We start from the raw sequence: 16,983 nt of genomic DNA, 5'->3' as shown, positions 1-16,983 counted from the left end.
TTTTGTTTTTCTTATTTTTTTCCAGCTTTATTGAGCTGTAGTTAACATATATCATGATGTGATGTACAGAAGGTGTCCAACATGATGATTTATATGTATACTGGAAAATGGCCATCACAATAAGGTTAACACATCCATCACCTCACAGAGTGACCTCCTTTTGTGTGTACACAAACCTGTTATCTTTTATTCTCTGTTTTAATTGATGAGTCTGTACATTCAGGCTGGAAAATCCATGGACGGAGGAGCCTGGTAGGCTGCAGTCCATGGGGTTGCTAAGAGTTGGACACGACTGAGCGACTTCACTTTCACTTTTCACTTTCATGCATTGGAGAAGGAAATGGCAACCCACTCCAGTGTTCTTGCCTGGAGAATCCCAGGGATGGGGGGGGGGTTGCCTGGTGGGCTGCTGTCTATGGGGCTGCACAGAGTCGGACATGACTGGAGCGACTCAGCAGCAGCAGCAGCAGCACATTCAGGCTAGGAACATAGAAATTGTCTTTGATTTTCTTCTGTCCCTCTCCTCCAACCTCACGTGTGTGCTCAGTAGCTTCAGTCGTGTCCGACTCTTCATGACCCTATGGACTGTAGCCCACCAGGCTCCTCTGTCCATGGGGTTCTCCAGGTAAGAATCCTGGAGTGGGTTGCCATGCCCTCCTCCATAGTATCTTCCCAACACGGGGATCAAACCCACATCTCCTGCATTGCACGCTCATTCTTTACCATTGAGCTACCGGGGAAGCCCTCCAACCCCACAATCAGTGACGAATTAGTAGAGCCCCCCTCATATATACTTATCCTCTTTCTCCATTCTACCACACCCCTAGTTTAGACACTCACAGCAGCTTAATTGGCTTGATTCCATCCAAGTTCCCTCAGATTCAGACTTCCCAGTTGCCAGAGCTCTCCCTCTAAATTACAAGGAGGAAAGAGAGGGGGCTGGATGAGTTAGGAGACTGGGATTGACATATACACCCTATTGATACTATGCCTAAAATAGGTAACTAATGAGAACCTGCTGTATAGCATGGGGAGCTCTACTCAATGCTCCTTGGCGACCTAGATGGGAAGGCAAATCCAAAAAGAGCAGATATATGTATAGCTGATTCACTTTGCTGTACAAAAGAAACTAGCACAGCACTGTAAAGCAACTAAATTTCAATAAAAAGTAATTAAAACACAAATCTGGCCCTGCCCTCAAAAATAAATAAAATAAAATATGGCTGTGTCTTCATCATCATGTTGAAACCCTTCAATAGTGCACTCTGCCTGGAGGGTAACGCCTAAGTTCCCTAACACAGTGTACTAGACCTTTCACCCTGTATTTCACCTCCTACCTCCTCCCTCTGTTGCTTGTAGCTCCCAGCACACTCCATGCTGTTCCTCACCTCCACACCTCTGCTAAAATCACACTCTCTCTGTCTGGGTGCTCACCACCTCTCTCTTCTCTTCCGCACATCACCTGGTTAACTCCCAGTCACTATTAGATACAGTCCAGCTGTCCCTGGAGCTCAGGGGTCATTCCCGGCATTGCCCTTCTCTTTCACTACCCACCGGCTAGGTTCCCTGCCTAACTGTTTGTTCTTTGGTTGCTAAGTTGTGCCTGATTCCTTTTTGACCCCAGGGCCAGTGGCCGTCAGGCTCCTCTGCCCATGGGATTTCCCAGGCAAGAATATTGAAGTGTGTTGCCATGCTCCTTCTCCAACCTTCCACAATACTTAATACTAATACAGTTTAAAGAGATTATGATTTATTCATTCTTCGTTTCTCTAGCACCTGACACCAGTGGCTTAAAACAAATACATACTTATTGGCTAAGTGTCTCTGTAGGTCAGGAGTCCAAGTACAGCCTGGCTGGGCCTTCTGCCCCAGGATCTTACAAGGTCGCCAAGATGCTGGCCAGGGCTATGATCTCTTCTGGAATTTGACTGCGGAGGGACCTGCTTTGTCGGTAGCATTCATTCCCTTGCAGACTGTTGGGATGAGGACCTCACTGGAACTGGAGGTCCCTCCCAGATGGGACTTTCCAACATGGCCAGGAAAGGAGAGAGTGGCTCAGGAAGACAGACTTTACAATCTCATATAAAGTAATCACAGAAGTGCTACTCCATCACTTTTGCCATACTATACTTGTTAGAGACAGGTCACAGGACATTAAACCAAGAGATAGAAACCACTGGGAATCCTAGAGTCTGTCACACAAAAGATACAGGTTTGAGAGAACTCACCAGAAACGGTGTGCAGCTAAAACAACAAGGAGAGGATTGAAAACAGCAAGAACACACGAACTACGTTAACAGGAGCATATTGATGTGCAAAACTTACCACAAAATCTTAATAATATTTTCTCTTTATGGCAATGACTTTTAGGCTACTAGAGAATTCCACAATTAGTAAAAAAAAAAAAAAATTCTGTAAAGCACAGCTCTGGGTTTGGGGGTAAATACTAAATTTAAAATGTTGACCATTTTCTACTTCTACATTCCTTTCGGCATCATTATTTTTGTAACTGGCTCTGTAGATCAGCAAGACTCTTCTTAAATCATTTATTTTTCATCCATTTTACAGGCTGTTTGGGGCCCAGGAGGCAGAGCTTTATTTAATATATCTCAATAATTTATAGCCAACAATCCACTGAGGGAAATGTCAACCTCGTAAAAACTGAAATTCAAGTGAGAAATGCTGAAATTTTCCTGAGAAGGAAAAAATTTATGAAAATAAGGCAAGCCGAGGAAGTATATTAAAACATTTCAAAACATAAAGAATGTGTTTAATGCATCAGCAATTTTTAGACGTGTCCCTGTGGGCTGAGCCACGTCTATCACAAACAGGGCAGCCTGGGACTGCATGATGCCTGGGTCCGTCCCTCTTCAGACAGGTCAGCACTGAACGTGGCTGGTGACACAGCAGTCACTTCAAGGTAGACCTTTGTCTCAAGGCTTTCTTATATCCTCCCCTAAAAGTCCATCCACCCCTTTTATCAATGTTATATTTCCCCTGTGAGTAGCTCTCTGCTCCCTCTGACTCAGGGTTAATCACAACAGTTATGGAGCAAGTCCCCAGTGCTACTTCAAGAGATATCATAAATGAGGGAAAAGAAAAAAAAATCTGACTTTCTATCAAAACATCAAGCTATTAGCAATTGTATGCAAAGATTTGGGGACCAGGCCCACCTGGCCGCCAAAGAGCCCGAGAGGTCAAATTCTCCACAGTCAAAATAGCCTCTCAGGCCTCTCTTTAGCTCTGTGATCAGGGAATAAGGAGAGGTTTTTCCAGCTAACTTTTAAACTTCTATGTAATTTCTGAGGCATAGCTATTACCTACCATTAGATTTTCAGGGTTTACCCAATGAAATTCAATAGCACTCTGAAGAATCAACTGGAAAAGTACCCTTCCTCAAGGGCAAGCAGATTGTGAAGGGTATAGCTAATGCCTTGGGTTAAGGTTTAAAATGCTGAGGCTGAGATTTTAATATCATGCCCACAAACCCACCAGCCCTGCCACTAAACTGGCTGACACTGGTCTTTCGCTGAACATCAGGAATTTCCAAAAGAACATGGACAAGGGCTCTAGAATCAGAACAATCATCGCTTACTAGCTGGGAAGGGGGTTTCATTTTCCTGAATCTCAGTCTTCTCCCCTATAAATTGCCTATTTCATGCACTGGTAGCTTGAATCCGAGTTCAGATATCTCCGAGCATATTCAGTGAGCTTAGAAGAAGGGGAGTCAATCAGCAATTGAATTTCTCTAAATACAGGGAAGAGCCAGGCTAACCAATTTGACTCAGGCTGGAGGGAAGTAGTGATTTTGAATACAGCAGGGTAGAGACCGCACAGGTCCATCCCCAGCCTAGACCTATGGGCTTGGGCTAAACAGAGAGAGGGTGCAGACATGGAGAAATCAGAAGAACCTTTTTGATGATGGGCTCTGGGTGACATGGGGCATAACCAAGCTGCTCTGGGGTCCCCGAGGGAAAAGCATGACAACTTGGGAAAGCAGTGAACTCCCCTTTCGCACGTGACAATGTGGCCTTATTGTAACCTACACTCCAAGGAACACAGAATATTTGGTGCCCTGAGGATGCATTCAACAAAACTCACTAGGTATTAGCTGAGCTTTTATACTGCGGTTGAAAGTACAGAGCCCGGACCTGGGGCAGAAGGCCACAGCAGCCAAGGCGGAGGTGCAGAGCTGCACTCTACAAAGGGGGACTCAGAGGGGGACACAGGAGAGAAGACATCCCCCAGCAACACCCGGGCCCTTCAAGGGAATTTTTCTAGGGGTGAGATCACATGGTTGTAAGTGGGGATGCTGCTGCTGCTGCTAAGTCACGTCAGTCGCGTCCAACTCTGTGAACCCACAGACAGCAGCCCACCAGGCTCCCCCCGCCCCGGGATTCTCCAGGCAAGAACACTGGAGTGGGTCGCCATTTCTTTCTCCAATGCGTGAAAGTGAAAAGGGAAAGTGAAGTCGCTCAGTCATGTCTGACTCTTAGCGACCCCATGGGCCGCAGCCCACCAGGCTCCTCCGTCCACGGGATTCTCCAGGCAAGAGCACTGGAGTGGGGTGCCATTGCCGGTGTCTAATATCATTACAGTACTATCAGTTTGACCCTCACTGACATTATACAAGTAGGACCGGCTGGGGAGGTCAGGGTCAGTACCATTATTTACAGTGGGAAAAGCTTGGACGTTTTTAAAAAATAAATCCAGATTTCACAAAATTTTCTTTAAAGCGATGCAGGAAAAAGGAAAACAAAAATACTCCTTTATTGTGAGGCAAGAAACTGTCCCTATCATCAGATCAAGGTAAATGGTGCAAGTTCAATTTCCTTTCAGTGTGTTAGGGCTTTTCCCAGCTCTCTACTCCTGGCTTCCTCATTTGCCCAAAACCCTATGCGAACCCGCATCTCTGGCAGAGGAGCAGGGACTACAGTAAGGGCGCTGCTCAGATTAGGCACGAGACGGAAACTCAGGTCACATTCCATAAAAGACGACTTCTGAGAAAAACCAAACCTGCTTCCCACAGCTCAAGAGTTCTTCACAGTCCATTTTAATTACCAGTGTTTCACAGGAACCATCCTCTGTCTATTTATCCTTTAAACGGGGAGTTCAGGTTTTCTTCCATTTGAAACTGCTTTATTGACTCCACTTGCAGCAAGTCCCTTAGGTGAGAATCACCAGCAGATCCAATTCTCCAAAGTACTGGATTCGATTACCGTCAAGTAAGCAATTTACCACCCACACAGATTCCATCCCCAGTGAAATCCCTGTGTCATTGAACACTTCTCTAGGAAAGGCAATGGAAAAGACCCCCTCTTCAAAAGGCGCACCTGGATGCTATATCACGTGTGGTGTGGCTCCCCGAGCCGCAGACACGGCACATGGAAGACCAAGGATGTGTAAGGCAGCAAACTCAGCCCTGCCTCTCCATCAGAATCGCCTCCCAGGAGGGCAATGTGCAACATGATCACTATGAAGTATGTCTCAAAAACATTCGTATCTTTCAGTTCAGTTCAGCCGCTCTGTCGTGTCCGACTCTTTGCGACCCCATGGGCTGCGTCATGCCAGCCTCCCTGTCCATCACCAGCTCCCGGAATTTACTCAAACTCATGTCCGTTGAGTCGGTGATGCCATCCAACCATCTCATCCTCTGTCGTCCCCTTCCCCTCCTGCCTTCAATCTTTCCCAGCATCAGGGTCTTTTCAAATGAGTCGGTTCTTCGCATCAGGCAGCCAAAGTACTGGAGTTTCAGCTTCAGCATCAGTCCTTCCAATGAATATTCAGGACTGATTTCCTTTAGGATGGACTGGTTGGATCTTTAGACCTACTCATACCGTCTGAAGAAATCTGTACTAAGGATATAAAATGGGTGTAGAAACCTACAAGGATGTTCATTACAATACTGCTGATAGGTGAAAAGAAAGAAACTAATAATGCTCAATGATAAGAATTGTTTAAATAAGTCAGCCAATTAAATATTCTACAGGTATCTTTGACATTTAAAAAAATACAGTGGAAAATCACATGTAGAAATGATATTACAATGAGCAAAGTAAGTTTGTACTGTAATAACAAAAACCATAGTTTATAAAATATATACATATGACATAGAAAAAAGATCCAAAAGATGGGTACCAAAATGCTAATATTACTTATTTTTAGGTGGTAGTTAATGGGTAATTTTAATTTTCCTCTTTTGTCTGAGTTTGTAAATTTTCAATAATAAACACATATTACTTTTTTAAATTAAAAAAACATTTTGGTTAAAGTTCAAATTAGAAAAGAACTGAAAATAACACAGCCCAAGCTTTTATTTCTACACATAGTGACGCTCCAGCTTAGGAAAGTATACTGGGTAAAAAGAATCTCTACCACAGAAAAAGGAAAAGGATTTCTTAAACCACTATTCGTATTAAGGTTGCCTTGAAATTAAATTTGTAATTAGATTAATTACAAACTTATCAGAATAATCTCTGACTTATTATGTAACTAGAGCCCTTCCACGGGCATAGCTCTTCAGCTTCTCTGGGTCACTAAGATCACCTTGGGAACACTTGATTAATGTCATCAGTGAAGCCTGCAGAAAATGCACACAAATGCTAATAAACAGAAGTTCTGAAAGTTGGTTGAGGAATTCACAGAGACCCCAAACAGTCCATGGATTCTGTACAGCAGTGTTGTATGCTCTAACATAAAATCATATGACATGGAATAGAAATCGACAGAATACAGAATATAAGGCAATAATATAAAACAGAGCATGCATCTAGGATGGGTCAGTAATACTTTGTGAAATTTGGGGCTCACAAAATTTTAAAATTCATTATTTTTAATATCTGGATAAATCTAAAGAATATGCAGAGATGTAATTTATTCTTTTATGTCTGTAGATTCTAGATTTTGACATAAAGTTTATCACCATGGGATAGGGTTAAACACTATGAATGTGACTATCCTTGAAGCCCATTACTCCAGGTTACAAAAATATATATCCTGCATTAGAAGGGAAAATAGCCTCAGGTGATTTAACCAAGCATCTACTACACATTTTGAAGGAAATAAGAGAAAAGAGTAGAATTTCTTAAACCTCCTATACAAATTATCTGTTACTGCTTGGAAAAAATAGGAGTTAAAAATTTGGGTCAGGGCCTGAGCAAGTAGTTCTGGATTTTTTCTAGTCTACATTCTGTAAGTACTTACAGGCTTTATTTCTAATTATGATTTATTTACTACCACTGAATATGGACAACATCATTCATTTACTAACTTGATATCTACAAAAATAAATCATATCCAGTCACATACAAACTCTCTCTCTCTTGTTCATTCTCCATCTCCTTCATCTATCGGCCCTTGCCTTTTCCCCAGAACATAGCAACAGCTGGAAATGGGGAAACGCCACCGAACTGACTGCGTCTGAGACATCCATACCAGCCACAGGGAGACAAATGTCTGTTTCAGACTGTCTCTGACTCATGCCAAATGCTTGAATCCAATGGATCTTCCGTCAGAATGGTGGATTTGTGTCCCATTAGGAAACTGATTCAATCACGTTTTCTCTCACCCCTGTTTCAGCACAAGCCACTGGACAGCTCTCAAACACCCCTTGTCAACAGGACAGACAGCTCCTTAGTTTATGGGAAGCTCTTGTAACTGTTTTAGCTCTCGCTCAGGGGAGTGTAGACAGAGGAGGAAATTGGTGCCAGGTGGGGTGCTCTCTGTTAGAACCCCTATTTTTCCACTCTGTCTTTTGGAGCTTTGACAATGCAGGCCTACACCATCTGGGGCAGAGTAGCCCATGGGAACCAAACCTCCTTCAGCTCTTTCAGCCCTTCTGTCCCCTTCCCTAGATGCTCCCCAAAGAGTATTCACAAAAAAGGGACACTGCCCTGCATGAAAGTGTAGAAACAGACAGAGACTCTTAGGCGTTACTAGGAGATATAATTACTATTAACTCATTACATGCAGAAAACACTCCTTCAGGTTCTGAAGTCATATTACATAGGCTACAACTGGTCCTGACTGGTCCAAAACTCCAAGAGTTTTGAAGGCATTTTCAAATAAAGGAAAGGAATTTACAGGGAAGAAATTATCTAAGGTCAGTAAGAATCAGGCCCAGGATGAATCACAAATTAGGGTGAAGCCCACAGAGCTGATCATAAGATCTTTTTTTTGTTTTTCAAATTGAGGCAAAATTCACATAATGCAAAATTAACCATTTAAAAATGTACAGTTCCATGGTATAATCACTATCTACGCCAAATTCTAAAACATCAGTGGCACCCCAAAGAGAAAACTCTGTACTCAGTAATCAGAAACTCCCTGATAGCAGGATCTTGGGCTCAAAAGCAGATTACCTAACATTGTCAGCTCTGTTTTGTTGCTCTTGTTTAGTCGCTAAATTGTGTCCAACTCTTTAGCCACCCCACGGACCCACCAGGTTCGACTGTCCGTGAAATTTTCCAGGCAAGCATACTGGCATGGGTTGCTGTTTCCTTCGCCAGGGGGGTCTTCCCAATCCGGGGATTGAGCCTGTGTCTTCTCCACTGGCAGGTGGACTCCTTACCACTGAGCCACCAGGGAAACCCCTGAGTCCTGTTTGCAAAAGGTCTAAGTTGAGTATAACATCAGGGCAGGAACTCCGCTTATCTTCTCCAGCACTGTATCCTCAGTGTTGCTGAAGGGATGCTGAGTGACTGGGAACCAAACCGAGCAGCAAAGGACTTGATTTGTCACTGAGCCAATGAAGCATCAGCCCGTCTCTGCCCACCTCCCAGACACCGAGCCAGGCTGGGCCATCAGTTCTGGAATCTAGAGATCTGACAGGGGCTGACGCAAGCAAGAGTTAAGAAGGACCAAATTTGATGATATGAGGCTTAGCGGGTACTTCCTGAGTGTCAGAAGTTTTACTTCAACCCCTTGACTCTCCATGGGTACACCTGAAACTTACAGAAGCAATTGTGTGAGGTCACTCAGTTGGAGAGAGGCGGAGCCCAAAGCACTTGTCTTCTAGCACGAGACCATGGCCATTTCACAGATGAAAAAACTAAGTAGAGCAAAAGCAGCAGGATCCCAGAGAATCAGACACTCCCGCTCTCAGGGCACCTCAACATCACGACGGGCAAGAAAGCTGCCAACCAGACGGGTGAGTTTACATCCAAGTTCCAAAGGGAGAGTCCTCACTCTTCAGCGATGCAATCAGAGGCAAGATTCCATGTCCTGGGATACTCAAGTTTGCACAGGTCATAAGGTGGACCCAAAGGTATGACTAGAAGGCAAACCTAATCTATAAAGTGATGCACAAACCCATTTATGTAACGTCATAAAGTAGAAGTTTAAGATTACTTTCTACGCACCTAAATACCCAGTTTTGAAAGCTTTCAAGATTTCTGTTAGAATATTCTTGGAGCAGACGGCAACGTCAGTCCCACAGATGGTCTTTCTCCTCCTCTTTCTTCGACTGTTTAGAGTTCAGTTTTGTCTTTTTCTCAGGGAAAGCAGAGGACAGAGTGGCCAGTGTGCCCAGGAGTTAAGTCTCAGTGACAATGCCCGGAAGGCGACACTGCTCCCTGCCCCTACTTTCAGACACAGAACTTTGAGGTCCAGAGGGGTGAACTGCAGCAGAAGTGTCCCTGCAGCCAGCTGGCACGTCTCAGGACAGCAGCCACGGGCACTGGTACACGTGAGAACTAGGAGAAAGAGGACGTGGAGGCGATGTCCTGGGCGCTGGGAACACGTGGAAGAATTTCCCCCGTTACAGAGCTAGTGCAATAGCAAAGCAGCTCTGAGACTACACGGAGGATGGAAATTTCACCTCCCACTTGCTGTGTGGCCTGGGAGGAAGAGGCTCTCTTATTCCTTGGCCTGTTCAAAGTCCAACACGTTATTAATATTTGAAATTTTCTTTTCTGGATTGCTCTCTCTGGGGTTATAATATTAAATTATTTGAAAAGATTTTCAAATAATTGATTTAATTCTTTTCAAATTTTCAAAGATTTGATTTAATTCTTATTTTAAGTGTGATTTTACTCTTACTGGTGACTTTATCCCATGTAGAATAAGAACATCCTGAAGTAAATATTCAATTAAATAAATAACTAGACTCTAACAGGAAAATAGGATTCACTTTTTTTTTTTAATCTATTATAATGTTATTCAGGAAAAACACCACATAATGAAGATGTTAGCTCCTGTTTTACAAGCCTTGTAAGAACCATGTGTTCCTGTAAAAGCATCCTGTAATAGCAAAAAAGTCACAAATCTCCCGAGTGCCTGGGCCACTGCCTACATGGATTATGTGAAAGCCTAACAAATACGAGTTTTAAGAGATGCAGTTTAAGCCAGTATCTTTCCACATCTATGAACTGTTCTCTACTAAGCTCTCCGTCTGTCTATCCATGTGTCTACATACCTGTCTATCTAGCCGCCTGTATCACCTGCTCTGTTGCGAGCATAAAACACTTAAGACCGAACAGGTAACTTTCCAGCCAGGCAGGTGTCTTTGCTGAAAAGAATCAACTTGTCTTAACCTATAGTTGTAAAAACAGAGTGGCTGAGAGTTGAGCATAAGCATGCAGTAGAAATGACAGCCTCCGTGTGCTGTGGGCCCACGGGGTTTCGGTCCCGTCAGCATGGGCAGAGAGGGCAGCACAGCATAACAGTCTGCCGTGTGGCCACCAGCGTTTGGCTGCCTGTGGTCAAGGCCCAGACGCCTCCCTTCCTGGCTCCATGCACCTAAGCAAGTTCCTTAACCTCTTCTCTATTCTACTGCAAAACAAGGTGATACTAATATCAACCCTGGGGACTGGATTAAGTGAGTCACGTAAGTACAGTGTTCCAACAGCACCTGGCACCTACCGGGCACTCAGTAACATGATTACTCTCCACGGATCGTTTTCTCTCTGGTTCTCTAATAGCAATCAAATTAGTACAGACTACTGAGCACTCTTCTGATAAATAATCAAACTGTGCTCTCTCTCCCACGTTATTTTCCCCAAATGCCATCAGAAGCGATGGAGTAAGTCTTTAGGAACAGAATGCCACTCACCTTTTTTTCACAATTCACCTATAGCTTTGTAGCTCTGTTCATCTTCCCACAGAGCTTTAAATGACAGAACTTCTAACATTCCCGACGCTGATCAGCAGAGAATGTAACACAGTTTGAAAGCCGGTTTAAAAGATACAAAAGAAAACTCTTTTATTCAAAGAAAAATTTCCTTGAGCTGAGCCACTTCACTCACCTCAAAGAGAAAAGCGTATTTCTAAAACACGCTGGCCTAGTTTAGCAGACAGGAGGAAATAAAATAAAAGAATTCATCCAGTCTGAAATCTATCATCAAGGGAAAAAGAAGAAATATTCTCTCTCTCATTGAAATTCATCTGCGATATATTTTCGTATCAAGGGGTATAAATAATGCATGATGGCATTTCGGAACCGCAGACCCCTGCTCCAGTGTGTTCTATCACCTTCCACTTGGGAGTCACAATGCAAGGGGTCCTGCAGAGAGCTCGCAGGGCTGTCTGAGACGGAAAAGTGGGAAGGGAGTGGTCTCTCCCAGGGCTCCGATGTGTCTGAGTTTACTTCCTCCCTCCCGCCACCATTACCCTCCCAGTAGGAGCTCCGAGGCCTGGCCCTGAGCCACTGCAGTGTCCTTGGGAGAGGGCCTCACCGCCTGCCATGAGCTACAGCCCCTGAAATGGCCATCTTCTCTCTGTCCAAGGAAGCCAGCGTAGAACAGGGCGCCGACCAAGGCTGGTTTGCCTATTGGGAAGGAGAAGCCAGCTTCCTTCCCAGGAAGGAAAGAAGAAAAATACTTATAGAGTGAGAAAATTGTGACCTTTGTCTCCTGTAAACCCGTGCGCCTTTATTTCCCATCTATTTAAAGAATATGCTAAACTTGGAGACATTTTAGCTCAACAACGTACCACCCTGCTTGTCCCTAGAAATAAAAATGGGTAAAAGTTCACAAATGCATTCTGTTTCCTGGTTCTACAAATCATGTTTTACAGCCCCTGTGTGTGTGTGTGTGTGTGTGTGTGTGTGTGTGTGTGTGTGTGTGTGTGTGTGTGTGTAATAAGAACTGGCAAAGAAAAATACAACACAGTGAAACAACTGAAAACAAATTACTTTCTCATCTTTCCTCAAAAGTTAAGTAAAGGTTAGTGGGTTCTTCTTGGAGTGTGTCCATGTCCTCAAGAAGTTATTGATCCAAAGATGCTCAGACAATACTCTCACATAGCAGAGCAAGAAAAACAGCAAGCGGAAGAGAAAGAACCAAAGAACGTATTCAATCCTTGCCTGAGATCCTGGTTTTGAAGAGAAAACTCTTCAGACTTTGTAGATTTCTACTGGACCCAGGAAAGTCTTGTTTCATTTGGTTAAAAAGACTTGACTGGCCTTGGCTAAGTTCTGCCAGGGCTAAACAGTATAATGAAAACATCATTAAATATCACTATTAGTATCATACCAGAAAACAGTGATCCTCAGTAAACCTGCTGTGAAATCTTAAAACAGGTCAAATACTCAAAAATGTCTAGGCAACACTTAAACTCACACAACCACCTAGAGTAACTGTGCTAGGAGCAGGCACCCTGCCAGGCCCTGGGGGGAAGGTCTGGAAGCTGCCTTAGACCTTAGAGGTAGACCTTGCAGGGCAGAGAGGTGGAGAGGCCCTGAGCACAAGGCGTGTCCTACACGACAGGGAGTTGAAAGTGTCACCGTGACATGCAGCCTCTGAGAGTTTGCTACCATCTGGAGAGATCACAGAGGTTCTTAAAAGAGATGCAGGCTTCCCAAGTAGCTCAGTGGTAAAGAATCCACCTGCAATGCTGGAGATGCAGGTTCAATCCCTGGGTCAAAAAGGCCCCCTGGAGAAGGGAATGGCTACCCACTCCGGTATTCTTGCCTAGAGAATTCCATGGACAGAGGAGGCTGGCTGGCTATAGTCCATGGGGTTGCAAAAGAGTCGGACATGATTTAGCAACTAAACAACAGCATTTCAGATATACCTTAAATTAAAAGCAGGATTTCAAAAGTCACAGGTAGGGAACGGGAGAGCGGGAGCTCTGGGAGAAAGTGGTCTCTCTCGGCTGCATGTGCATAATCTGCCTCTGTTTAAACCCTCCCTGTCACCCACGGGAACCAGTAAAACCCCCTCCTTGATCTATCTCCTCCTTGCACTCTGGCCTCATCCCTACTGGTGCCGATTTCTCATCATCGGTGGGGAACTACCTGGAATTCCCTGGGTTTTGCTTCTGTTCTGCTTCCCTCCCTCAAGCTTTTACGCACAGGATCCTCTTCCTGGAATGCCTTCTCCCCTCCCCACCTCCCAGTTCCCCACAAGCCCCGGTTCTCTCCAGGGTTCTTCCATCCTTCAACTCTGAACGTGAGCTCAGTCCCCACAGCAGAAAGGTCCTCATCATTCCAGAAGAGTTATCTCCAACCTCTTCTTGCCTGCGGCATCTTGACTGTATGTTCTGGTTAACTGTACCCGTCGATTGTGCCAAGAAATCTTGGCTTTGCAGGAGTATAAAAATGAAATGGGTTTACATTTTCAAACCATTACCTTTAACTGTACTCTGCCAAATCCCTATTCCCACTGCTTAGCCACAACAGTGGCCAGAACTTTCCAGGTACGTCCAGAGGTTAGTTGGTCCACTTCCATCTAAAACCCCACTGCAAGGCTCTTCACTTGTCTTCCTTCAGTGCATGGCAGAATGGAGACCGTCTCCTAAGACTAGCCCCTGGGTGGGGTGTTAGCGGAGGATAGGGAGACAAGAGGTTTGCACTAGGCATCTCTGGTCCCTCCCTCTCTGTCTGACCTCTCTGATGTGGAGTGAGAGAAGGGGACACCAATACACACAGGATGGGAAGGTGATGCAGGACAGTCATGAAAGACCATTAGTGGTGAGCAGGCAGCCAGTCTCACCAGGCTCTCTCTACCTCCATCCACTGGTAATTCCCAACTATGTGATGATCTCCGCATACATTCTGTAGCACTTTCTGGAACAAGAGTGTACCTTCGCCCTCATCTGTAATGGAGAACCCCTCAGAGAACCCTGACTGCCCCACCTCTCTCCTGACCCCACCCCTCTATCTAGCATCTTCTCACTTGGCAGCATATCCACCACTCCTGCCTTGTCGACTCCACCCTTCTTCACGAGGACTTGGGGGAACCCGGAAGGCTGCTTCTGCACCTGATCGGGACTCCAGGGAGCCAGGGAGGAGATGGCACTCTGAGTGCCTTCCAGGTACCCCAGGGTGCAGTCATTCCCACCCCATCAAGCACAAGGCCCTCGAGCACTAAACAGTCTCCAAAAGAGCAGTGTGCACTGGTCTGTCTGTTCCGATGGGCTCCCCCTTTTAAAGGATACACCCTCCAACAACCCCCTCCTCATCTTCCGTCCACTCTGCTCCACGACCACACCAGGGAGGGCTTATGTGTTCAGAAGCCCAGCCTGGGTTCAAGCCAGCAGGAGATGCCAGTCTGCCCTTTGATTGGCAGAAGAGCAGTTCTACAGCCTCCACCAGGCTGCAGTTGGTCTGGAGGAGAGAGGAATGGTACCAAGGATTGACCCCGCATCCTCTCCAGGGCTCTCCTGAGCTATTAGAGCAGGAATGCTTCTACTGCCTCTGGTCAGACCTGGGGAGGCTCTGGACCAAACTGCTGGCAGCTACTTCAGATGGTACAGCTCTCAGAGCCTTTGTCCCCACCTTTGCTCCTTAGCCATAAATCCAGGCAAACGGGACTACAACCAAGTTACTTAGCTTCTGTTCCGCTCTATTACAGAACCCCTCAGGGTCTGTCCCACTATCCTGCTTACACATCCGGGTCTTCACCAGACCCAGAGCTGTGTGCGCACAGGGACAGCATGTCATTCATTGCTTACTCTCAGTCCTTGGTGAACCTAAGCATGTCGTCCCTCCGTGATGGTGGAAGGCAGGAGAGAACTGCAAAGAATATAACAACACAGCAGAAGAGAAGGTTGACCCAGGACACTGAAGATTCAAATGGTAAAATAAGAGACTGAGAATACAGACGATGGTGGGGAAGGGGAGGAAAACGACGGCGTTGCTGAGTGCCTACTATGTGCCAGGCACAGTTCTAAGTGCTTTGCACATGTTGTCAATAAAGGTGAAGAGTCAAGGAAGATTCTGGAAAACGAAGGTTGCGGGATCAGAACAATACTTGCTGAAGATTTATCTGACTGCAGCAGGTTTAACAGAGGTGAGCAGCAGGGCAGGGGCGACAGGGATCCCACAGAGGGCACACGTGGTTTGTGCAGAGGGAACGGAAAAGCAAGGGCAGAGGCACAACCAGAGGTCCTCACAAGGGACAGGGCGACCGTGAGGAAGAGACTAAAGCCTGCTGATGGGAGGAAGGGAGGGAGGGGAGGCGGTGGGTGTGGCTGCAGTGAGTTCTAAGCAGCCAGGCAGGCGGGCGGGCCTGGAGACGCACACTGCAGTCAGAGGAGGGAGCACAGCTTGAGACAGACTTGGGGTCCACGCAGGTGGATGCTCTGCAGGCCCAAGGCCAGGCCTTCCCAGGGTGCAGTACGGCCGAGGCAGAACACGAGGAAGGGGTGATGCAGAGGGACGCAGTTTCAATAAAATGGCTGTGGAAGAAAAAGGAGGTAAGGATACCGCTTCTGAGGCACATGATGGGGCAAAGAAGGAAGAGAAGCGAAGACGGGGATGGCTTTCACTGCTCCTCTCGGGCCCTCGGAAACCTTACAACGTCTGAGGGCTGGAGGGAAAGAACTGCTAAAGGAAATCCCACAGGGAGAGTCTTAACTGACAAAACAAGGCCCCAGAGGAAGTCAGAGGAGGTGGAAACAAGTGCAAAACTCAGCTTCCAAAAGGTGTTTCTCTTCCTTGAAACTGGAAAGGAGGAAAGTGGAGGAAGAACAAAAGGATTGCGTGGGAGGGTTGGGATTCGGCAAGGGTGGTGTGGGAAGGAAGCTCCAGAGGGAGGGGATATACGTATACACAGAGCGGATTTGCGCCGCACTGCAGAAACCAACCCAGCGTTGAAAAGCAATGATGCTCCAATTAAAAATAAATAAAAACTTTTAAAAATGAAAAGATCATTTGGGGGATGGACAGGGAGAAAGCTGAGGGTGTTTTCTTCAGAGGGTTTTCCTTTCCTGGTGCTGTGTAAGAAAGATTGAGCGGGGAAGGGCAGCGCTGGGAGGACTGGGAGGTCTGAACCAGGCATCGCCACAGAAACGCAGGGGTCATCAGCTGGTCACCTGATCAGCTGACCACAAGCCAAGCCACTCCAGGCTGCTCTGTTGCCCAAGGCCATCAGAGTGATGTTGTTATTACTGTTGATTCAAATGGAGGAGAACAAATCTTAATATGTTTTTTCCCCCCAAAGACACAATACAATGGTATAACAAGAAGAGACTTAAAGATGTTTATATCTTCTCTCTTTACATCCTCCTGTTCCACTCCAGTGAGCTGGCCTACAATCAGTTCATATAAAGGAATCAAAACAAATCTGAAGCTAGTGTTCTTCAGTACACAACCGAATAGTCAAGTCACTACAGTCAGTTGCTCCCAGCTTCGCAGAATATTACAGCACACTCCCCAACACTACAAAGACTAGTCTCCCTCCAGCATTCTTGATGTAAGAAGAGTTTTCAAAAATGTTTTATTGTAACTATGCCAAGGGGGAGAGTGTTGAGGGAGGGATGGCTTGGGAGTTTGGGATTAGCAGAGGCAAAGTATTACATATAGAATGGATAAATAATGAGATCCCACTGTATATAGCACAGAAAACTATATTAACATCCTGCGGTTAAACTATACAAAAAAGAATATAAAAATTATATTTATGTATAACTGAGCCACTTGGCTATACAGCAGGAATTAACACAGCGTTGCAAATCAACTGAACTTCAACAAAATAATTTTCTTTTAAGTTTTAACTTGACCACCATAACACATGTAAAGGTGTATACGAGTTTATGATAGTT

General features: G+C 45.5%; 1 protein-coding gene across 21 annotated transcripts in view; it reads right to left on the bottom strand.

Moving 5' to 3' along the window:
- NCAM1 (neural cell adhesion molecule 1) overlaps positions 1-16,983 on the bottom strand; it is a 367,664-nt gene that overhangs the window by 260,273 nt on the left and 90,408 nt on the right. The window contains exon 1 of one of the 21 annotated variants that reach the window (XM_060399285.1): positions 841-16,983. This exon is cut by the window's right edge and continues 36,937 nt beyond it. The exons of the other annotated variants lie outside the window; for them this stretch is intronic. The gene's annotated coding sequence lies outside the window, so the exon portion shown is untranslated. The remainder of the gene's footprint in view (positions 1-840) is intronic. 21 annotated transcript variants of the gene reach the window in all.

The sequence above is a fragment of the Ovis aries genome, chromosome 15 (genome assembly GCF_016772045.2).
Source record: "Ovis aries strain OAR_USU_Benz2616 breed Rambouillet chromosome 15, ARS-UI_Ramb_v3.0, whole genome shotgun sequence".
Classification (NCBI taxonomy): domain Eukaryota; kingdom Metazoa; phylum Chordata; class Mammalia; order Artiodactyla; family Bovidae; genus Ovis; species Ovis aries.
The sequence above is the reverse complement of the archived record's forward strand: the minus strand, read 5'-3'. Positions and strand labels throughout refer to the sequence as shown.